This window comes from Mustela putorius, unplaced genomic scaffold (genome assembly GCF_011764305.1).
Source record: "Mustela putorius furo isolate JIRA1106 unplaced genomic scaffold, ASM1176430v1.1 tig00003942_pilon_pilon_pilon, whole genome shotgun sequence".
NCBI lineage: Eukaryota > Metazoa > Chordata > Mammalia > Carnivora > Mustelidae > Mustela > Mustela putorius.
The window spans coordinates 19,488,141-19,512,510 of record NW_025422087.1 but is presented as its reverse complement, the minus strand read 5'-3'; positions in this window follow the sequence as shown (position 1 = coordinate 19,512,510).

Below are 24,370 nucleotides of genomic sequence, written 5' to 3'. Positions count from 1 at the left end.
GGCTGTGGCCAAGTAAAACTTTAATTTTCTAGCTAGAGATAACAGACATCTCCTATTACTCAGAGGCAGGGGAAGGGCTACTGTAAAATCTTCACATAAGGGGATTTGTTCTGGGCTTTAGTGGTTCCCAGGGAAAAAATGCACAGAGGACTGGATGATGTAGGAGAGAGTTTCATGGATTAGGGTAAGCTCCCTCCCAGAGACAGGCTAGGCAGTTTATACAACGATGCCTGAACATCAACTGGGCATTCTAAATTCTATTGGTAGACCATGGCTTATTTCCCCATTCCCAGGTCTTCATGTCCAGCTCTTAGGCTCACATTAAAAGTTCATAAGACCAGTAGACCAGTGCTTGACTTCCTTCTACCATTTGTGTCCTGCAGGATTAGAGGTTACAGCTGTTCGTGACTATACGAGAAAGGTGGGGATTGCATGTATATAAATCGTGTTGGATTAAACCATGTCACAGTAACAAACGACCCTGATATCTTACTGGTTTAACAACAGGAGTTTATTTTATGCTTCTACAAAATCCATTGTGGTTTCCTGTAACTCTTAAGGAAGTTGTCCCTGTCCATCCACCTACCCGTCGTGCTTCAGTACTTTTGACCCACCCTGAGATACATAGCCCCCAGACTCTCCATCAAGGGAAAAGATGGAAGCTGGAGAATGTCCCTGAGACTTTTTGCTGACTCATCCTGAATTACTGTGTTGTTTTGTCAACTTCAAGGTGGCTCATTTCATGGTCCTCTGTGCATGCAGGAAGGGAAGGAACTGCACATCGGTGAGCCCGACGGCGGTCTGCTGTGGTGCTCTTCCCACATGCCATAATTCTGAAAACTAATGACAGGAGCTGAATATATTATTATGTCTGTTTTTCAGAGCATGACACTGAGACTCAGAAAAGCTGAGGACTTGCCAATGAGCCACTGGGTCAATATTCAGGGCAGGTCTATTTGCCTCTGTTCATAAGGTGCTTGTTTGATTTTTTTCTCCAGGTAAAGGAGTGGCTTGTTTGTTTTTATTTGCTTCTGTGTTCTTATGCAATGTATATTCATGACTGGCCTGTGTTCTTTCAACTGTGAAATACCATCTCTCAAACCTCATGAACGATCTCTGCCAAGACCTTATAAGCATAGTGAAGGGAAGAGGGAAACAATTATTAGGTGAAAGTAGTCACTTCATACAATTCAGGCAGAAGTGCCTTTTTTTCCCTCCACTAGTTTGGGGTATATATTTTTCCCTTTTAATAATGAACCCAATTGCCCCAACCCCATGTTTTGTCTCTGCTAGTTACAGTTAACCTTAGATAGGGTAATTAATGAATGTCTTAGGGCCTCAGTTTTACCATCTATGAAATGAAGCCAAGGAGGAAATGTCTTGATGTTTAATTACTTCGATAGGCAATCTGGAACCCATGATTTCCTTGGAGGCTAGAGCTTTGCAGATATAAACTCTTATCATCGTTATTTTCCTTGTGACATGTTTATAGCCTCTGGGACTCACTTGGTACCTGTCACTTACCTGCCTCTTGATCCTTTTCTACAAAGTTTTATCTATCATTGTATCTCAGGATCAAAAGAGTGTATAAAATTGGGCTCATGGGGGATGGTGCTGGCAACGCATTGTTTTCTCCAGGACACCGTAGCTACTGGGCTGCCTTCAGCAGCAGGAGTCATTTTAGGAAGGACTGAAGTCTGGTCTGTTTGTGGTCATCCAGCACTGCACATCACTGTATTGAAAGATGTGAATATTTTTCTGGGTAAGAGGACCTTATCTGATTTGTCTATCTCTCCTAGCTCTTGGTTTCCTTGTCCAAACTTTTCAAAACAACATCCTCAGTCACTCTCCATTGGGTCACACTTTTCCTCCCGTAATGCTTTCATACTACATGACATCTTATGTATTTGTTTTTTATTTAGTGTCCCTTTCCCCCACTCCATCCAACCACATAGACATCTGGAATATAAGCTTCATGAGACCAAGGACTGTTTTATTTACTGTCACTTTTCGGAGCTTGACTGTGCCGGGAACATGGGACACATTTGTTGAATGAATGGTTGGTAGGCACTCTTGAACACTGCCTCTTCTGTGTATCTGTCCCATGAATGTTTGTGTCTGCATTGTGTGTGCAGTGAGGAGAGAGTATATAAAAAAATCACACCAATACCTCGCCTTAAGTAATAGTGTAGTTAGGGAACAAGGCCACATGGCAGGAGATGGAACTCCACAGCACTCCACAACTCTCCCAAGTGATTCTAATTGTATTCATTGTACTGTGCCTTCTAAACTCCCCTTGTGCAGTACTTGTCGGCAGGCCATTTTTCTTTATTCTCTTTCTTAAATTGAGACTTTTTGCTCTAGCAGTTAACAGCTGTGGTGTTTCACCCATGAGTTGTCTGGCACCCAGTAGAGTGGCGAAGTGATCCCTGTGTTAGCTTATCGATATCCGTTTGGTACATTTGTCTTGTGGTCTAGCTCCTTCTCAGTCTGCCCCAACTGCTCTTTAACCCTGTAAGTTATTTTAATCTGAAGTGCTCCGCAGATGGAAGTTATGCCTCATATGCCATATAAATTAATATTATGATGCTGAGACCTTTCCATTTGTCTAGGGATTTGCAGTGATTTACTTTTTATGAGTAAAGTTTTATTCAGCTCTTAACAGTGAAACATAAAACTGTTACAATTGTAATGAAACCTGTAAAAGCACAGAGCGTAGTCTCCAGCAAAATGTCCCAGAAGTGGGGGGCGGGGTGATGATACTTCTGAGAACCGATTGAGGAAAGCTTTGGTCCATCATTTTCAAAGGTCTACTTGGCAGATTTTGGGTGTTTCAGACCAGGGCCCCAAACCAATATGGTTTACAGCTTTGACTCACAGCCTCTAAGCAGCATCAAAATTTGAAACTCTGAGTGTTCGCAGAGAGCTTAAAAATGGTCCTAAAGGGGCGCCTGGGTGGCTCAGTGGTTTAAGCCTCTGCATTCAGCTCAGGTCATGATCTCAGGGTCCTGGGATCGAGCCCCACATCGGGCTCTCTGCTCAGCGGGGAGCCTGCTTCCCCCTCTCTCTCTGCCTGCCTCTCTGCCTACTTGTGATCTCTCTCTATCAAATAAATAAATAAAAATCTTTAAAAAAATGGTCATAAAAAAGGTGAACTTCTTTCTAGGATCAAAAGAGTGTATGACCTCTTTGCCAGATATGGAACAGGTTGGGTGCATCAGTCATTGTTGCAGGAGGTAACAGACAGCAGGATTACATCAGGATAATTTTAGGAGATTTTTATTAAGAGGATCATTTTTAAAGGTATGGTGTAGGCAAACTAAGCAGTACACTGGAAGCTAGTAAAAGTGGGCTCCAGCACTGCCCCGCATTCTGAGGGAGTGGCAAGAGTGACTGACTCCTGGAGCTCTAGGATTCAGGGCTTCTGGGAGAATCATTTGACTATAGCCAAGATTGCTGGAATGCAGATGGCCCTAGAAGGCAACCCTTCAGTAGGGGAGCTGGGGGAATTCCTCAGTATTCTGGGCTCCTGCCATTACTCCTGACTGACCGAACTCCACTGGAAGGTGGACGACAAGGGTATTCATGGATATAGTCTACATAAATTAGAACTTGTGGGAAACAGAGCCATGGGGAACATAATTAAGAGTGAATCTGCATGGGGTTTGCAGGGGTGGGAAGGCTTTCTTTATGGGGAGGAAACGGTCAGTGCCAGGATCTTAGCCATCGTAGCAATGCTCTAGTGCTCAAGTGCTCTAGTGCTCAAGCTGCCCTAAACCCTGGCTGTGCCCAGATCCCTGGGAGGTCTTCTTAGGCTAAAACCAGTTATATAATTTTTGGTTCCTGAGGTTTTCTGAATCTGTCAGAGTGGGGCAGAAGGGCAGGAGAAAGAGGAATAAGAACGCTGGGAAAGTTGGACTTTCCCAGAAAGGGAATATAATGACACTAGCCATTAGTGTCACAAATTTCACCATTAATTAAAGATTTTACCTTTTTTTACTTCCCTGCAGGTGTTAGAATTCCAAAGCTTTATGTTACAGTTTAGGGTTATGGGAAATGTTTTTGGCACCATGGGAGTTCTTTGTAATGTTCCTGGCATGAATCATTTGCTTTTGTCAGTCTTCATCAGCCTTCATAAAAAGCTGTGGTCATCCTTTTAGACACTAAGAAAGGGTTTAGGGAGATGAGAATAAGCAAGAATGGTTATGTCGGTGCTTCTCAAGGTTCTCTAATCTTGATGAAGGAAGTGGTCTAAAGACCACACAAGTGTCTGAATCATAATCCAAAGGAAGAATTTTCAATTTTGTTTGGTTATTGGCTGTATGTAGAGCAAGGGAAAATCAGCTATCTCATCTCTTCACTGTTCATCTCTCTTCAGAATGCTGTCTGACACAGGTACTTATGAATTCCTATCTATCTATTTACTTATTTATTTATTATGAAACCTAAAAAATGTTATTTATACTCCTCCATTCATGATACATTATCTTTAATCCATATAAGGTTAATTATTCACTCATTCATTTAGTCATTTATTTCCTTTTACCCCATTTCCTTCTCTTTGCCCATAGGCAACCATTCTAAAGTCTAATGTGCATCCTCTTGTTTGGATATATTATCTTAAAAGGTAAATTATTGTTTCATTAAACATGTACTTTAAGTTTACACGATTGTATTATACACATATTGGCACTTATTTTAGGATCCATCCATGTTACTATATATGTACATACACACTATTGCTTCTATTATCCTTTGCATAATTACCTAGTGGTACAATTGCTGAATTGTAGGGTAGTTCTGTTCTGAATTTCTGAGGAACCTCTGTACTGTCTTCCAGAGTGGCTGCACCATTTTGCATTCCCACCAACAGTACAAGAGGTTCCCTTCTCTCCTCACCAATACCTGTTGTTTCTTCTGTTGTTAATTTTAGCCATTCTGGCAGGGGTGGTATCTCATTGTGGTTTTAATTTGTATTTCTCTGATGATGAGTTATATGGAGCACCTTTTCATATGTCTGTTAGCTGTCTGGATGTCTTCTTTAGAAAAGTGTCTATTCATGTCTTCTGCCCATTTCTTAAGATTTTTTTTTTTTTAATTTTTTGAAAGACAGAGATCACAAGTAGGCAGGCAGGCAGAGAGAGAGGGGGGGAAGCAGGCTCTCTGTCGAGCAGAGAGCCCAATGTGGGTCTCCATCCCAGGACTCTGGGATCATGACTGGAGCCGAAGGCAGAGGCTTATACTGCTGAGCCACCCAGGCGCCCCCTTCTGCCCATTTCTTAACTGAATTATTTATTTCTTGGATGTTGGGTTTGATGAGTTCTCTATAGATTTTAGATATTAAACCTTTATCAGATATGTCGTTTGCAAATATCTTCTCCCATTCCATAGGTTGCCTTTTAGTTTTGCTGACTGTTTCATTTGCTGTGAAGAAAATTTTTATCTTCATGAAGTTCCAATAGTTCATTTTTGCTTTGTTTTCCTTGCCTTAGTGTCGTGTCTAGAAAGAAGTTGCTATGGCCAAGATCAAAGAGTGCGCTGCCTGTGTTCTCCTCTAGGATTTTGATGGTTTCCTGTCTCACATTTAGGTATTTCATTAATTTTGAATTTTTTTGGTATATGGTATCAGGAAGTGGTCCAGTTTCATTCTTCTGCATGTGGCTGTCCAGTTTTCCCAACACCATTTGTTGAAGAGACTGTCTTTTCTTCCATTGGATCTTTCCTGCTTTGTCGAAGATCAGTTGACCGTAGGGCTGAAGGTTCATTTCTGGGTTCTCTATTCTATTCCATTGATCTGTGTCTCTGTTTTTGTGCCAGCACCATACTATCTTGATGACTACAGCTTTGTAGTTGAGCTTGAAATCTGGAATCATGATGCCTCCAGCTTTGCTTTTGTTTTTCATGATTGCTTTGGATATTTGGGGGTCTTTTGTGGTTCAATAAAAATTTAGGATTGTTTGTTCTATCTCTGTGATAAATATTTAATTTTGATGCAAACATTTTTTTGGGAGGTCTTAATGGCTTGTGCTTTGGAAGTTTTGATTAAGAAGTCCTTCTCCATACTGAGGCCACATATTCTCATATAGATTTTTTTTCTGCTTAACTTTATTTTAAAAATGCTGTTTGCATTTAGATCCTTAATCCATCCACTTTCCAGCTTTATATGAAATATTAAGTAGAGATCTAGTTTTATTTTTGTCCATGTAATTAGCTAATTTCCCCAACCTTATTCACTAAATAACCATTTTTTTCCCACTTTGATTTGTAGTGCCATCTTTATCATACATTTAAATTCTCATGGATACATGGTTCTCTCTCTCTGAACTACCATTGTTCTCTGTGGAAAAATGCTTTTCCATTGTCCATGCCAATATCACCTTATTTTCATTACTATGACTTTATTACTATATTTAATATGTGGTAAAACAACTCCATGCCTTTTTAAAATTTTTTTCAGGATACCTGGGTGGCTCAGTCAGTTAAGTGTCTGACTCTTGATTTCAGTTCAGGTCATAATCTGAGGGTTATGAGATCAAGCTCTGAGTCAGACTCTAAGATCAGCAGGGAGTCTGCTCAAGATTCTCTCTCTGTCCTTCTCCTTCTGCCCCTCTGCCTCCCTCTCTCTCTAAAATGTAAAATGGATAGATAGATAGATCTTTAAACTTCTTTTCTCAAGGTTGACTTAAATATTTGTGGATCTTTAAGTTTCATATAAGATTTCAAATGAGCTTATTGATGTTCTCAAAATTCCAACTGGTATTTTAAATGAGATTGCATTGAGTTTATACATTAATTTGGGGGAGAACTAACAGCTTCATGGTATTAAAATCCTATAGATTTTTATAAATTGACCTTGTACTTTGCAAATTTGCTGAATTCTCTTTTTAATTTCTCTGCAAATAATGACATTTTTATTTCTTTCTTGAAATGCTTTATTTCTCCTATTTTTTTTTTTCCTTCTGTATAGTGTTGGCTAGGACTTCTAGTACTATGTCAAATATTTGTAGTGCTAATGATTACTTATTTTTCTTGCTTCAAATTTTATAGGGAAAGCACCTAAAATTATCCATTAAGTATAATATTGCTATAGGTTCTTGTGATATGACTTTTAAAAAGTTAAGAAAGTTGACTGGATTTCTGACTTGATAAGAATATATTTTTTAAAATGTCATCATAAATAGAGGTGTTGAACCTTATTAAATAATGTTTCTGCATTGAGAGAATTACATTTTTTTAAAGTCTCTTAATATTGTGAATTACATTTTAGAGTTCTCTGATTTTTTTTGAAACCACTGCTTCAATACTGGAGTAACTACTCATAATCATTTTTTAATTTTTTCTTATGCAAAATTAAAAAGTACAGAGAATAATATAACCATCTCTTGTATACCCACCACTTGGGTTCCATAATTATCAATTTATGGTTCATTTTGCTTCAACTATTGCCCTTTCTTCACATCCCCCAGACTGGATTATTAGAAGCAAATTCCAGACAATTGTATCATTTCATCAAAAAAATGCTTCAGTATATATCTTTCAAAGAAAAGAACTTTAAAACCACATAATCCCTGTATCATTATGATGTATTTATGTTTAATTATTTAGCTAGACTTTTACTTAGTTTTTTTTCATCTACATTTAACAATATTAATTTCTTATTTTTATTTAGTTTTTTTGTATTTTTAAAAGACTCTGTTTTAGAGAGAGGGGAGGAAAGGGGGAAGGGCAAGGGAGATGGAGAGAGAGAATGTCAAGCAGACTCCCCGCTGAGTGTGCAGCTGAACATGGGACCAGATCCTATGACCCCAAGATCACAACCTGAGCCAAAATCAAGAGTTGGACACTAAACTGACTGAGCTATCCAGCTGCCTCTTTTATTTGGTTTTAAAGAAAATACTGATTATTGTTGCCTTATTAAATTAGCTGGGTGTTTTTTGCTTTTTCCTTTCTCCTGAAAAATTTGTGCAGCTTAGGAAATAGCTAATCCTTAAAATTCTTGCAGAATTCACTTCTGAAACAATCTGAACATGGAGTTTATAATTTTTTTTTTGAAGGGAGGTCTTTGAGATACTGCTTTTTAGGTATAGTTGTTTGTTCATGTTCTTTGTTTCACCTTGCACTAATTTTGGCACTTCACATTTCTTGTTTTTCTAGGTCTCAAAGTTATTAATATGAAGTTGATAATATTATCATTTGAATCATTGTTGTTTTTATAGCTGTTTGCTGTTTTCCCCCTGTATTTTATTTATTGGAGTATTTCCAATATTTCTTTGCTCAGTTTTGCCAGAGTTTTCTTTCTGTTGCTTATTTGTTCAAAGAACCAGCTTGAACAATGAACAATAAACATCAAGATATTTAACTACTTTGCCTATCTCTTGCAGCATTTTGACTTTTTTTTTTTCTTATTTGGTTATATCTATAAGAATGTTTGTAGTGGGGACTTTTGTATGCCAAACCTCCTGAGGTATTTTATAGTTTTGAAAATATTTTTATGCCCTCATATTTGGATTACAATAACATCCTAGGAGTGAAATTACTTTTCCTTTAATGCTGGAAAATTATACTCCACTATCTTTTTAAAAAAATTCCATTATCATCTTGGTTTCATTGTTCTTGAAACTTTTAGTGTTAACCTGACTCTTTCTTCTTCACAAGGAACCTTTTGTTCCCTTCCCTTTTGGAAGCTTTAAGTATTTTTCTGTGCTTTAATATTTTAAAATTTTATTATAATATGAATAGGTGTTGATTTTTAATTTTTTCCTTATCTGTCCTCTAAGAGCCTTTTCATTCTGAAGGGTATTTAGTAATAAAATAAATACATAAATAAATTAATATAATAAAAAATAAATGCATAAATAATTTATTTATGCATTTATTTTTTATTATTTAATAATTTATTTAATAATACATAATTATGTATGTATTATTTAAATAAATTATTTATGTATTTATTTTATTACTTATTAATCCTGAAATGTTTATCTACATTATTTCTTTAAATATTTTCCTTTTTTCTATCTCTCTACCCCCATTCCCTCCAGGATTCCATTATCTAGATGTTAGTACTTCTATTCGCCATATTTCTTATCTTTTACATTTTTCTCTAATTATATTTTCTGTCTATTCTTTCTTGTTGCTTTTATGGAAAATTTCTCATTCTGATTCTCCAGTCCACTAATTCTTTCTCTAGCTCAATTTCATCCTGTTATTTACTCCAGTTACATACTTTTTAAAATATCTAGTATTTCACTTGGTTCTTTTAAGGATATCTTATTCTTACTTTACTTCACTAATATCATCACACATCTCCTTAAACATAGTTATCTTACTAATGTTACATTCTTCCATTTGTTGAAATGGTTCTGCTTAAGATAGTGTACGATGTTCTGTTTTTGTCTTTCTTTACTATAGTTGTTTGGGTGTATAAGCTCATGCTCTGCTGTGGATATCCTGTTCGCTGTCTGGTAATGTTTGTTGGAAAAGACCAAATATCAGCTCAAGTCCCTATCTACTTAGACACATTTTAAAGTATAGAATGTGTTGAGCCCTAGGCCATAGCACAACAGGCACCATCAAAGCACTTCATATCCTTGCCTTTTACTGCCTGTCCCCTGGGCAACTTCTGTGGGTAGGTTTTCCTTTAAATTGAATAAACAGCACTGGAATGAATCTGTCTCCACAGACTGTAATTCCTCCAGGCATGGAAATTTGGGGGAAGACTATGTGGAGGTCAGGATACTGAAGGGCTAAGGCTGCTGCTTATATTTATGCAGGGGGCTCCAACTCATGGCAGAGAGGGAAGAGACTTTCATCTACCTCTACTTTTCAGTTGTGTACCTGGTGTGAGGCACTACCTATCTGGAGGCAGGGGTATCTTTCCCTAATACACACAGTGTCATGTCTTCCAGCAGTGGCCTTCCAGGAGGGCCTGGCCACCTGCCCCTGCATTCAGCATCTCTTCCCACCAGCATGCATCTGCATTGCTTAATTATACTGCCAACAATTGTCTGGAATGTAAAAGGACTTTTTCAGGGAAGAAGTTGGTGATAGTTTTCTCAAAACAACAAGGGAGGTCAAGAGCTACAGCAAAAAGCTTTACTCCCATCTACTTTCTCACTGCTACCTCTCACAGCCTTTTGTCTCAGAATGCAGTATACTCCCCGCCTACTAGTTAGGAACATCTTCCAGCCTCCTATGAGATTCACATTCTCTTTTATTAGCTCTGAAGTGTCACATGCCCCACCTGCTTTTTCATGTACTCCAGCATTGAAATTTAACGGAGTCAGCAAGTATTAGGTTATTGTCTTCATAAGATTCAGAAGCTGAAATGTATATCTTTAAAAATATTACCTCCTCTGGCTTTTCTTCTGAGAAAAATATTTTGGGGGGGAGGCTTTTTCTTGAAGACCTTTAAGGCAACTGAAAAGAAAAAAGAAAACCTTGTATGTCCCCAAATGAGGGTTGGTTGGTATATTGGGATTCTCCAGAGGAATGATACCAAAAATAAACAAAGGAGGAAGTGTATCAGGAGGATTTGGCTCACATGATTATGAAGGCTGGGAAGTCCCACCATGCACTATCAACAAGCTGGAGACTCTGGAGAGCTGGTGGTCTCATTCTAGTCTGAGCCTCATAGCCTGAGAACTGGATGAGACAATGGTGTAAACCCTGGTGCAGGAGCATGCGAAGACTAGTGTCTCAGCTCAAATGGGCAAGCAGGAAGCAAGAGGGGTGAATTCCTCCATCTTCTGGTTTTTGTTCTAGTCAGGCCCTAAATGGATTGCAGGTGTGTACTCACACTGGGAAGGGCAGTGTGCTTTTATGGAGTCCACAGACTCAAATGTTAATCTCATCTGGAAGAATCATCACAGACCCAGAACTAATGTTAATTTGGGCCCGGTCAAATTGACACATAAAATTAACCATTGCAATTGGGAATCATGATGTTAGAGGTGAAGCTGGGTAGAGAAAAACACTCACTACCTAGATGACAGGACCGAGAAGACCGTGACTCCATCCTTACTCGGTCAGTTCTTCTGTCATCATTTCCTCGCCTCTTAATCGGCAGCGAGGACAAATGCCCCTGTTGCCCTCACATGGTGGTTGTGTTGCTTAGTAGGATAATACCTGCGGAAGGCACTCTGCACACCACTACACACAGGAAGAGAGACGGCAGCAATATTTAACATGAACCAAAGAGCATTTGAAATGATATTAACTCTCAGGAGACAGGATGTTCTTTGGCTGGGAAGGCAGTAATCCCTCCCCCCAGCGACCTCAGTGAATTTCAGACAGATCTTCAAAGCAGATCGGGTCTCTGCAGCACAGAGTGGTGAAAATATTCCAAATTCTCTGACCTCCCTAAGCTAGAGAAGGTTGGCATCAAGGACAAAAGCTTTCAATTGCATTGAATGTGGCCTGGACAGGTTCCAACTGGGTAATTACTTTAAATTTACTTACAATTTCCCCTTCAACATCGTAGGGATAGAGCATCCCTCACTTTCTGGACTCATGGGCTGTTCGGTGTTGCTAGGCATATGTTGAACAGCTGCCCCAGTCACCCACCTCAGCCGACACTGCATTTTAGTAATGAAGTTGGGGCTCGAATCGGGAAAAGACAGGAGCACATTTCTTTGATTAGTGTGCAGGACAAATGTGGCCTCTCATTGAATGGAAGGGAGGGTGTTGAGCATGTTTTTTTCCTCCCTCACATCAGAGGCAGGTTGAAACTGAGCAGGATTTTGAGAGGCAGCTTTGAGAGGTGCTCTGATATGAATCAAATTAAAATATATTAATTGTGTCATGATCAATAAGCACATCAGTTACTCTTTGATTATGAAGAATACATGTTCTTGAAAACTTGGGTAGAAAACAAAATTTAATCGAAGGAATTGTGTCCTCTGAACATCTTATGCTATAAAACTGAGGATATTTTTAGGCAGAAAAGTGCCTCCAATCTATGGGGGTGAAGGCAGGGTCTTTGGCAATGAGGGGTTTCATAAGACTCCAGATCAGAGGTTTATTTTGAGTAGTCTCCACTATGCTACCCCTCTTCTCTCCCACTCCTCATTCTCCCCATCATCTAGTTAACATAATGATTCCAGTGAAGGCACTTAACTTTTCTAAGCATCAGGTTCTTCCATCCACAAAATAGGGATACTGTGGGTGCCTATCTTATAGGGCTCTTGTGACAAAGAACTTTAAAACTCCTGACACATGGAAGGAGCTCAGTAAATGTTATCAATTATTACTACTACTATTATTACTCATCTTTGAGGTCCAAGTTTAAACCTAACTTCCTTTGTAACTTTTCTTTGTTAACTTCTGCCCTGATTCCAAGACTAGGTTAGGCAAATGGCTTTATGCTTCCACAGAACACTCTGCCTTCCCTGTAAAAAGAAATAAGATTTTTTTGAGTATATGCCAAGTTTTATGCACTATTTGAATTATTTTCCATGTATAGACTTCTACCCTATTTTACAAATAAAGGAATTTAGATACTGAGAATTCATATAGCTCACGAAGGGTGGAATTTAAATGTAGATATTTTTATTTCCAAGCTCATATATATATTTTTAAATTTCTTTTCAGCATAACAGTATTCATTGTTTTTGCACTACACCACTGCTCCATGCAGTACGTGACCTCTTTAATACCCACCACCTGGCTCCCCCAACCTCCCACCCCCAGCCCCTTCAAAACCCTCAGGTTGTTTTTCAGAGTCTATAGTCTCTCATGGTTCACCTCCCCTTACAGTTTCCCTCACCTCCCTTCTCTCCATCTCCCCACGTCCTCCATGTTATTTGTTATGCTCCACAAATAAGTGGAACCATATGATAATTGACTCTCTCTGCCTGACTTATTTCACTCAGCATAATCTCTTCCAGTCCCGTCCATGTTGCTACAAAAGTTGGGTATTTATCCTTTCTGATGGAGGCATAATACTCCATAGTGTATATGGACCACATCTTCCTTATCCATTCATCCGTTGAAGGGCATCTTGGTTCTTTCCACAGTTTGGCGACTGTGGCCATTGCTGCTATAAACATTGGGGGTACAGATGGCCCTTCTTTTCACTACATCTGTATCTTTGGGATAAATACCCAGTAGTACAATTGCAGGGTCATAGGGAAGCTCAAAGCTCATATTTTTAATGATGACATTTATCATATTTTGTGGTGATTGTTCATTTAATTTTCTTTTCTTTGCTATATAGTAAGCTCTGTGTATCCACTAGCCCCTCATCCTTTCCAAAGCAACTACTAACTCATGTGTGGGGTTCCCTCTCTTCAAGACACATTGGTGCCCACAACTTTCTTACATTTTGACTTCTCAGTTTCACCTCAGCTAGTAACATCTTTCTCTGTGTTCTCTATTTCAAGGTCAGTTACATCAATAGTACCCTCGCTGACAGCTAGATATGCTCTCATCCTTCTGATAACCTACCATACTGTATCAGTCAGGAGTTTTGACTGCGAGTGATAGAAACCATCTCTGATACTTTTAACCAGAAAGGGCATAGATTGAAAATACATGAAGGGCTCAGAGAATTGATGAGATCAGGAATAGACTTAGAAAATTAGAAGGGAACAAGGATCCTATTACTCTCATTGCAGTGTCCACCAATGCCCACCTCCCTGCCTTATCTGTTCAGGATTCAAAGTCCTAGAGTCTGACTAGCCAACATAGGGCCCAGTGCCTGCTTGCCTCTCTGTCTCTTTTTAATTTTATTTATTTATTTGACACAGAGAGAGAACACAAGAAGGGTGGTGGAGTGGCAGACAGAGGGGGAGAGAGAAGCAGGCTCCCTGTGGACCAAAGAGTCCAATGCAGGGTTCGATCTCAGAACCTTGGGATCATGACCTGAGCCAAAGGCAGACACTCAACTTGACAGCCACCCAGGTGCCCCTTGTGGCCCAGTGCCTCTTTTCTAGGATAGAAAAATATGGGATGAACAAAGATATGGATTCTTTCAGCTTCTGTAATGGAAAATGGTAGTGAGAGGCACTGTAAATCACCCATGCCCAAAATCACATATACACAGATAGAAGGATATTTCCTCACAGGTTAAGCGGATGGATGCTTGGTAGCAAAAACACATTTGTCCACTGTACATTTTAGTTGTTACCTTTGGTCACCCCTACCAAATTGTTATTTCCCTTCCATTTTCACAAGATCAGAAAGGTTGTCAGAATTAAGCCCAGGTTCACTAATATACCAACCAGGTGATCTCACTTAAGAAGATTCCTTGTGCTGAGTTCTTTTTGTCCCTTTAATTCCTATACTATATGCTCTGTGAAGACCTGCCTGGTTCCCCAGGCTGAACACAGGCCTTAAAAATTGAGGGTAGAGAATGCCTTGTGGGCTGTTGCAATTATCCCATTTTATTTACACTTCTCTTTTCAGAAATGCCTTGGTATCTGCCTACATTGGACCAGTAGTCTTTACTTCTGTGTGCTCTTATGTTGATTATTTCTGCTCCCCTGACTTTGTGGTTCTAGACCTAGCTCATGAGTCTTATGTAGCTTCACTCTGGCCAGCCATATCTCGTGGGAGTCTGTATCCAAATCTGTCTGCACCATGTCTTAAGCCTGTACACTGTCACTGCTGTCTCAATCCCTTTGGAGTTTCCAAATTCATGTTGATGGTGGTGGGAGAAATTAATATGACCCTTGTAACTAGTTAGAGACCGAAGATCAGTCATGTTTTTAAATCTCAGTCATCTCTCTCAAATTCTAATGAATAGCATACTCTACCTCTTTCTCAAGAACTAATCTTCAGAATGAATCTCAGTTCTAGTGTAAAGCTGTTGTTCCCTTTTTGTCAGTTCTGTTTGGTAATACCTCAGTGGTTTCCAGGACTATGAACTTGTGTTAGATTCCGACATTGACCTTGAGCCCTGCTGGCTGTGACACATTTCTCTGGTGTCACCTGCTTGTTTGTTGAAGCCAAATGCCAAGCATACTTTTAAAATGTTCTAGGAAGAAAATGGCTGCAGTTGTGGATGGCTTGATAAAAATAAAACCAAACAGCCTGGGATGTTGTGAAATAACTAGTTAGAACTCTGATCCCTCTCTCTTTTTCTGTTTGCTTTGAAGCTCCTGTTCAGTCTTCACTATTCAGCTTGGTCTTTACCTTTTTGATTAGGTGCTGAGTATTTCTCTCATATATGCTGGGATTTTTGATACAACATTTCTTTGGGTATTATTTTCTTTCTTTTCTTTACTACTCTACCATAGGATGCACTTGGAAATGCCTTTGCCTTCTTGTCAGTGTTCTTCATTAGCCTGTCTGTGGAAAACCAGCCCAATCAGAATGGAAGGTTTTATGTCATGTTTCCTTCATACATCTGTGTTGTTTTGCTGAATTCTAGGACATCTGATGTAGACCATGTTCCAAGAAAGGATACTTCTGCACATTAGCTTTTCCAAACCTTCTCCAATCTCCTTCAGTTTCCCACATTAGCAGTCCTCTTTGCTCTCAGCAAATGGTCTTGCTTTGTGCTTTTGTGAGACTATGGGAGCCATCTGGCAGTTTCTTCTTCTCCACCTGCTCCTTCAAAACTTCTGCCTTTATTCTTCTTCTATCTTGGAGGAGGAGGAGTCACCCTTTGCTGAGCTCACTCCTGACCCCAGAAGTACTACTGGTTTCTATTTCCTCTTTCAGAATGTTATTCTATCTGCATTGCCTGAGCATTTTCAATCTCCCTTCCTCTCTGTAGGATCTTTCCCATATGCGTTTAAACAAGCTTGATCTATGCCTCCAAAAGAATGGTCCCCTGATCTCTCCTTGCCAAACTTCTTGAATATGTGGGCTCTACCCACAGAGTTTCCTCACTACTGTGTCCCTCCAAATGTCCTGCAATCTGGCTTTTATTGTCACAAATTCAGAAGTTCCTCTTTCAGAGTTCACTGTTAACTTCCTAATCGCCAAGCATAAAGGCACATTCTCAGATTTTATATCTTTTGTTTTATTGACAACACTGGCACTGTTAGAAGTTGACCCCATGTTTCCTGATTTAAATTATTATTTTTTTATTATATTCAGTTAGCCAGCATATAGTACATCATTAGTTTTTGATGTATTGTTCAGTGATTCCTTAGTTGCGTATCACACCCAGTGCTCATCACAACACGTGTCCTCCTTAATGTCCATCACCTGGCTGCCTTATATCTCCACCCACTCCTTTCTGTAACCCTCAGTTTGTTTCTCGGAGTCCAGAGTCTCTGATGGTTTATCTCCCTCTCTGATTTCATTCCATTCAGTGTTCTCTCCCTTCCCCTATGGTCCTCCATGCTATTCCTTATATTCCACTTATGAATGAAACCATGTGATAATTGTCTTTCAAGTGACTTATTTCACTTAGCATAATCCCCTCTAGTTCCATCCATGTTAAAGCAAAGGGTAGGTAGGTTTTCATTTTTTCTGACGGTTGAGTAATATTTCATCTACATATGAACCATATCTTCTTTATCCATTCATCTGTTGAAGGACATCTTAGCTCCTTCCACAGTTTGGCTATTATGGACATTGCTGCTGTGAATGTTGAGATGCATGTGCCCCTTTTTTCACCATGTCGGTATCTTTTGGGTAAATACTTAGTAGTGCAATTTCTGGGTCTAGGATACCTCTATTTTTAACGTCTTGAGGAACCTCCGTATTATTTTCCAGAGTGGCTGCATCAACTTGCATTCCCACCAACAGTGTAAGAGTGTTTCCCTTTCTTCACATCCTCACCAGCATTTGTTGTTTCCTGTTTTATTAATTTTTGCCATTCTTTAAAAAAAATATTTTTATTGTGTTATGTTAGTCACCATGCAATACATCATTAGTTTTTTTTATTAATTTCTTTTCAGTGTAATAGAATTCATTGTTTATGCACCACACCTAGTGCTCCATGCCATATGTGCCCTCCATAATACCCACCACCTGGCTCCCCCAACCTCCCACCCCCTCCCCTTCAAAACCCTCAGATTGTTTTTCAGAGTCCATAGTCTCTCATGGTTCATCTCCCTTTCCAATTTCCCTCATCATTAGTTTTTGATATAGTGTAATTCTTGCCATTCTAACTGGTATATATTGGTATCTCTTTGTGGTTCTGATTTGAATTTCCCTGATGGCTAGTGATTTGAATATTTTTTATCTGTTAGTCATCTGTTGTATGTCTTCCTTGGAGAAGTATCTGTTCATGTCTTCTGCCCATTTCTCGAGTGGATTATTTGTTTTTTTGGGTGTTGAGTTTGAGAAGTTCTTTATAGATCTTGGATACCAGCCCTTTATCTGTAGTATCATTTGTGAATATCTTCTCCCATTCCGTGGGTTACCTCTTGGTTTTATTAACTGTTTCCTTTGCTGTGCAGAATGTTTTAATCTTGACAAAGTCCCAAGCATTCATTTTTGCTTTTGTTTCCCTTGCCTTTGGAGATGTGTCTTGAAAGAAGTTGCTGAGGCTGATGTTGAAGAGGTTACTGCCTATGTTCTCCTCTAGGATTTTGGTGGATTCCTGCCTCTCATTGAGGTCTTTCATCCATTTTGAGTTTATCCTTGTGTGTGGTGTGAAAGAATGGTTTGGTTTCATTCTTCTGCATGTGGATGTCTAGTTTTCCCAGCACCATTTACCGAAGAGACTTTTTTTCTATTGGATATTCTTTCCAGATTTGTTGAAGATTAGTTAACCATAGAGTGAAGGATCAATTTCTGGGTTTTCTGTTTTGGTCCATTGATCTGTATGTCTGTTTTTTTATGCCAATATCATGCTGTCTTGCCAATCACAGCTTTGTAATATAACTTAAAGTCAGGCATTGGGATGCCCCCAGCTTTGATTTTATATTTCAACATTCCCCTGGCAATTCAGGGTCTTTTCCAGTTCCATACAGAGTTTAGGATTGTTTGTTCCAACTCTGTGAAAAAATCAATAGTATTTTGATATTGAAATTGTAGATTGCTCTGGGCAGCATAGACATTTTAACAGTGTTTATTCTTCCAGTCCATGAACATTCTCCCTTTCTTTCATAAGTGTTTTATAGTTTCTAGAGTATAGATCCTTTGCTTAGGTTTATCCCTAGGTGTCTTAACGGTTTTTGGTGCAGTTGTAAATGGAATCAATTTCTTAATTTCTCTTTCTTCAGTTACATTGTTAGCATGCAGAAAAGCACCTGATTTCTGTGCATTGATTTTGTATCTTGCCACGTTGCAGAGTTGTTATAGGAGTTCTAATCATTTGGGGGTGGAGTGTTTTGGGTTTTCACATAAAGTATCATGTCATCTGCAAAGAAAGAGTGTTTTACTTCTTCTTTGCCAATTTGAATGCTTTTTATTTCTTTTTATTGTCTGATTGCTGAGGCTAGCACTTCTAGTACTATATTGACCACCTTATTTTTGTTGAATATTTAAATACTATGTAAATTTTCCTATGTTCTTTTATCTCTCCTCCATCCATCTAGCTGTTATGTCCCTTAAGGCTGGGAGCACTATGTTACAGGTAGATACATATTGTTTCCAGAGCACCTAGTATCATCCTATGTACCAGTTGATGTCTAATAAATTGTTAGCACAATAATAAAAGAAATAAAATAATAACTATTTTCTAATGGAGGAATAACACTATTCTGAGTGAATTATTCACTCATTCAGTCACTTATTTATTAACAAATGCTTAACAGGTGCCTACCATAGACAGATTGTTATATGCTGTGTTGTAACAACTCATAAATCATGCATAATTCCTGCTTTCAGAGAACCTCTAGTCAAGTGAGTAATGTATACACATAATACACAAATATAATACAGAATGGTAAGTATTTTGATGGGGAAGTTCTTAATTGGGGGAGTGGGAGTCAGGGAAGGTTTCCTGGAAGGAATAATATATAAACTAAGAGTTAGGAAGGCAAATGGAGGGAAGAGGAAGCAAGTGTTCCTGGAAAAAGAGTGTGTTCAGAGGCTAATGCGCATGATATTTTCAAGGAATTTACTGAAAGGAAATTGGAACCATGAAGTATAGTGAGTAAGGGAGATGAAGCAAATAAGTATGTGGGTTATGTCTAAATCAAAACTGGTATTTTACCCCTTTCCCCATTATTATGTATTTTACTACTGTTTACTATTTAATCTTTACAGCCTTTTGAGTAGTAGGTGGCAGCTGTTTTACAGAGGAAGAAACTGAATTTGTAAGACTGAAACTTACTAAGTCAATAGAAGTCTGAAAATATTATCAGTTCTCTTTTATAAATTTTTAATCTTTTAAAAAATTTTTTTATTGTGTTATGTCAGTCTCTATACAATACATCAGTAATTTTTGATGGAGTGTTCCAAGATTCATTGTTTACATTAGGCAGCTTCCCTTTTAACTGACCCCCTAAGTAACAAGAACAAACACGGTAAAGTAGGAAATCATAATTAAAGAAAACCCATCAAAGAGCTAAAAATATAAAGGAACCTGTGGAGTGATTTTGAGAATAAAAGAGTCCCCTGGTTGGGTTCCTCACTGGGAGAACAGTGGGAATGGGAGGAATCTACCATAGGTGGTGTTTCAGTTACCTATTAATGCAGGACAAGGTGCCCCAAGCAGGAGCTTTGAAGAATAACAATTGAAATTTTTCTTATTCTGTCATCTGGGCTGGGCTCAGTTGGGTAGTTCTTCTGTTCCATGTGGTGTCTTCTGGGATTCAAATTTCCAGGATGGTTTCTTTACTTATATATTTGGTCCTCAAAATTGCAGTTCTTTTACCAGTGTAGTTTTCCAGAAGAGTTAGAGGCCAACTGGTCTTCTTTCTGTCATTCTGTCAGATCTCTCCAAGTCGCTAATGTTGGCTTTCTCATGGAATAATGGTTGTAGGGTAATTGGGTTTTTAATATATGGTGCCTACTTTCAAAGACAGAAGATGTGGAAGCCATAAATTCTCCTAAGGTATGGATTTGTAAGTACTAGAACATAATTTCTGATGCATTCTTCTGTTCAAATCAAGTCTTAGGTTCAGCTGAGATGTCACCACTTAGTGGAATAGCGTGTGTGTAGCAGAGGAAGAATTGATGGTGGCCATCTTAGAGACCATCTATCCCACTCTTCCCTTTTACTACAGTAATTCACTTCCCTCCCATGTGAAAACTACACCAGAACTCCCCAATCAAGGTCACCAAAATCTCTCCCAATTATGGTATCAGGCTCAACTCCAACATCTCATGATCTGCATCAAGTCCAGATGTGGATAAGGCTTCTCAATCTGGAGGAGAAGTTACTATTCCCCACTTCCATATCCAACATAAAACAATAAGACAGTGATAAAATAACTGCTGTGGTCACTCCAATTTTAAAAGAGGGAAATGGAAGTCATATGGCAGTCAGTTGTCCACAGCAATTATAAAATCCAGTTGGGCTTACGTCTGCAGTACTCCTTGCTCTGAAGACTATGGGATATTCCATGATAAAGGCACAGTTCTAGTCTTTGGGACTGGTCTTTTGCAGCTTTTGGCTCTGTCCTCTGGGATCTGGGCTGTGATCTCTGCTGTATCCTTAAGAAATGGTTTGATTTTTCAAGGGAGTTTGTTTTTTCAAGTGAGTTAGTAGCCTTTTGTATGTCCATAGAATTTTTCTTTCTTTCTGTGCATTTTAGTCTGAACTTGTGTTGCTTTTTATAAAATTGTCTTTAAAACCTTGTGAGCATTCTATGAATCTTACAGGAGGGCTCACTTCATTTTAGAAAGTCACCTACAAATGTCTATGAGAAAGGTCTCTTTCCAGTTTGAGCTGCAAGTTAGGGAGCTTTAGTACAATACTTGAAAGATCCTTAGGTTTTTGTTTAGTTGAGGGTGTTTGAGACAATGCCATAAATCCTTCTGAACTCATAGAAAGATTGTATTTATTTATTTTTGAGAGAGCAAGCACAAGCAGAGGGAGTAGCAGAGGGAGAGGGAGAAGCAAACTCACCACTGAACAGGGAGACCAATGCAGCACTCAGTCCCAGGACCCTGGGATCATGACCTGACCCAAAGGCAGGTGCCCAGCCAACTGAACCGCCCAGGCACCCAGTCCTTCTGAACTCTTAACAAGGAGTCTTATAGACCCTTTTAATTTGATCTTTACCTTGAGGCCACATTGTACTGGCAGTGGTCTTTGCCCTGACTTTATTCTTACTTAAAGAACTTTTTACCAGCTGAAAAAGTTGGGAATTTAAAGAGTAGAGTAAATATCTCCATTCATTGAAATGACTCAGAAGCAATAATAACCCAGCATCTATGAGCACCCCTAGTACCTAGTCTGTGTTCCCTAAATACTATTCCTAATCTAAAGAAACAAGGACTCCTTGGAGAAATGGCTGATTCCAAGTTTAGAGCAATAATTGTACAAGATTGTTTTGAGCATCATGAGGTGCTAGAGAACTGACAAGGTACCCAAGACTAATGGATCACAATGGTGAGAATGGGGAGAAATTAGAACCAATGTACATTGCTGGTGGTTCAACTGCTATGAAAAACAACTTGGCATTCTCAAAAAGTTAAACATATAATTGCCATATGATTTAGCAGTTCCACTCCTAGGTATATATCCAAGAGACCAAAAAACAGAGACTTAAACAGATAAGTGTATGCCATTGTTTATTGCAACATCATTTACAATAACCAAAAGGTGGAAACAATTTAAGTGTACATTGACAGATGAATAGATAAACAAAATGTGGTCTGTACATATAGTGAAACAATATTCAACCAGAAAAATGAGTGAACATTGATAGATACATGCTACAACATAGATGAATCTTGAAAATATTGTTAAATGAACTAAACCAGACAGAAAAGGACAAATATGATTTGTATATTTGTATGATTCCACTTACATGAACTATCTGGAAGTGTCAAAATCATAGAGACATAGATTTTTGGTTACTAGAGGCTAGGGGTGTGGATGAAGAATTATTATTTATTGGGTATAGAGTTTCTGTTTGGAATAATGGAAAAGTTTTGAAGTAGATAGTGATGATTATTGCACAACATTGCAAATGTAATACCACTGTACATTTAAAAAATGACTGAGATGGTAAAATTGATGTTATATGTATTATACTACAATAAACATATTTTTAAAAAACTAATGGTCATGCCAAAAGAACAATGAAGCCAACTTGTAGAGCTTACACTGGGAAAGTTGATGACTACAAAGAATAATAACTACATCTGATTGAAACATATGAAACACAAGAACCCATGACTTCAAACTGGTAATAAAAAATGGTCATTATTGGGCATTTCTAGGGCACTGCTGATTACTCTGAATATTGGTTGAAACAATGAGAAAGATTTAAGCAAATATCTTGCCTTTCCTGTTGGAACTATATTCAGGAAAATCAATGACTGATAAAAGACAAGTCCTTCATTACAGAACTCCAGTTAATGGAATTGAAAATTCCCATTTGCTGAAAAGATGAGCAAGTCAGGAAACAACAAATGTTGGAGAGGATGTGGATAAAGGGGAACCCTCTTACACTCTTGGTGGGAATGCAAGTTGGTGCAGCTACTCTGGAAAACAGTGTGGAGATTCCTCAAAAAATTAAAAATAGAGCCACCCTATGACCTGGAAATTGCACTATTGAGTATTTACCCCAAAGATACAGATGTAGTGAAAAGAAGGGCCCTATGTACCCCAATGTTCATAGCAGCAATGTCCACAATAGTGGAAAGAACCAAGATACCCTTCAACAGATGAATGGATGAAGAAGATGTGGTACATATATACAATGGAATATTATTTAGCCATCAGAAAGGATGAATACCCAACTTTTGCATCAACATGGATGGGACTGGAGGAGATTATGCCGAGTGAAATAAGCAGAGAAAGTAAATTATCATATGGTTTTACTTACCTGTGTAATATAAGGAATAGCATGGAGGACATTAGGAGAAGAGAAGGAAAAGTGAATTGGGAGAAATCAGAGGGGGAGATGAACCATGAGAGACTGTGGACTCCAAGAAACAAACGGTTTTAGGGGAGAGGGTGGTGGGGGGATGGTTGAGCCTGGTGGAGGTCACCTATTGCATGGAGCACTGGGTGTTATACGTAAACAATGAATCTTGGAACACTAAATCAAAAACTAATGATGTAGTTTATAGGGACTAATAATAAAACACAGTAAAAAAAATTCCCATTTGCAACCTCTATTGAGACGAGTCTTAAGTTGATCAAATTATGCACAATTTTTAGGTGAATGATTAATGAAGGGGTGCCTGGGTGGCTCAGTGGGTTAAGCTGCTGCCTTCGGCTCAGGTCATGATCTCAGGGTCCTGGGATGGAGTCCCACATCAGGCTCTCTGCTCAGCAGGGAGCCTGCTTCCCTCTCTCTCTCTTTCTCTCTCTGCCTGCGTCTCCATCTACTTGTGATCTCTCTCTGTCAAATAAATAAGTAAAATCTTTTTTTTTTAAAGAAAGATTAATGAAGGATATTATAATGGGGGATCTGACCCCATTGTTCAATCTTAGCATCACTGAAAATGGGACCCCAAATACCATGTACCTTATGATACAATGCAATAAGAAGTATATATTTCCATTCAGGAATGTTTATCACTTTAAAAAAAACCCGGAACTTGAATCTCATCAAACTTCCAGCTTTAACCGCCAGTTTATAAGAAATATGGAGGATAGAAGAACAAGTTCAATAACACCATGAGGAAGCAAACAGCCAAATTTTGAATATAGGACATTTTAGAGGAGAACAAATGACCCAGTTTTACTAACTTTTCTGGGAAAAAGGATAAGCATGAAGAAAGAAGGGGAGGAGTGTTATACTATAAAGTCTAACAATCCAATGCAATGTGTGCACCTTGCTTAGATGCTGAATAGAACTGACAACTTTGAAACAATCCAGAAAATTTGAAATATTTACACGTTTGATGATAGTAAACATTTTACAAGTTCTTTAATGTTTAATAATGGTGTTGTGGTTATATAGGTATAGATAGATGGTAATGTTCTTATCAGTCAGAAGTCCATACTAAATAATTTGGGAGTAAAATGGTGTGATATCTCGGTTTTGCTTCAGAATATTACAGGATAAATAAAAACAAATTTGGAGGGATAGATAAAACAAGATTGGCAAAATATTGATTGTCACTACAGGGAAATGTGTGTGTGGGTCATTATATTATTCTCTCTGTGTTTGTGTTTAAACACACTAAAAGGTTTTCAAAATTGCACATCTTTTTCTTGAATAAGACAATACAATCCAAAAATAAAGATTAGGACTGTGTTCCCACTCTGCCTGGTTTTTAAGCCACAGAAGAAGTTAATTGGAGAGTCATCAGCACATGCCCCAGCAGGAAGGAGCTGCGACACGTGGAGGCTTTGCTTGGGAACACAGAAATATTTTGAGTGGCAGCTTTG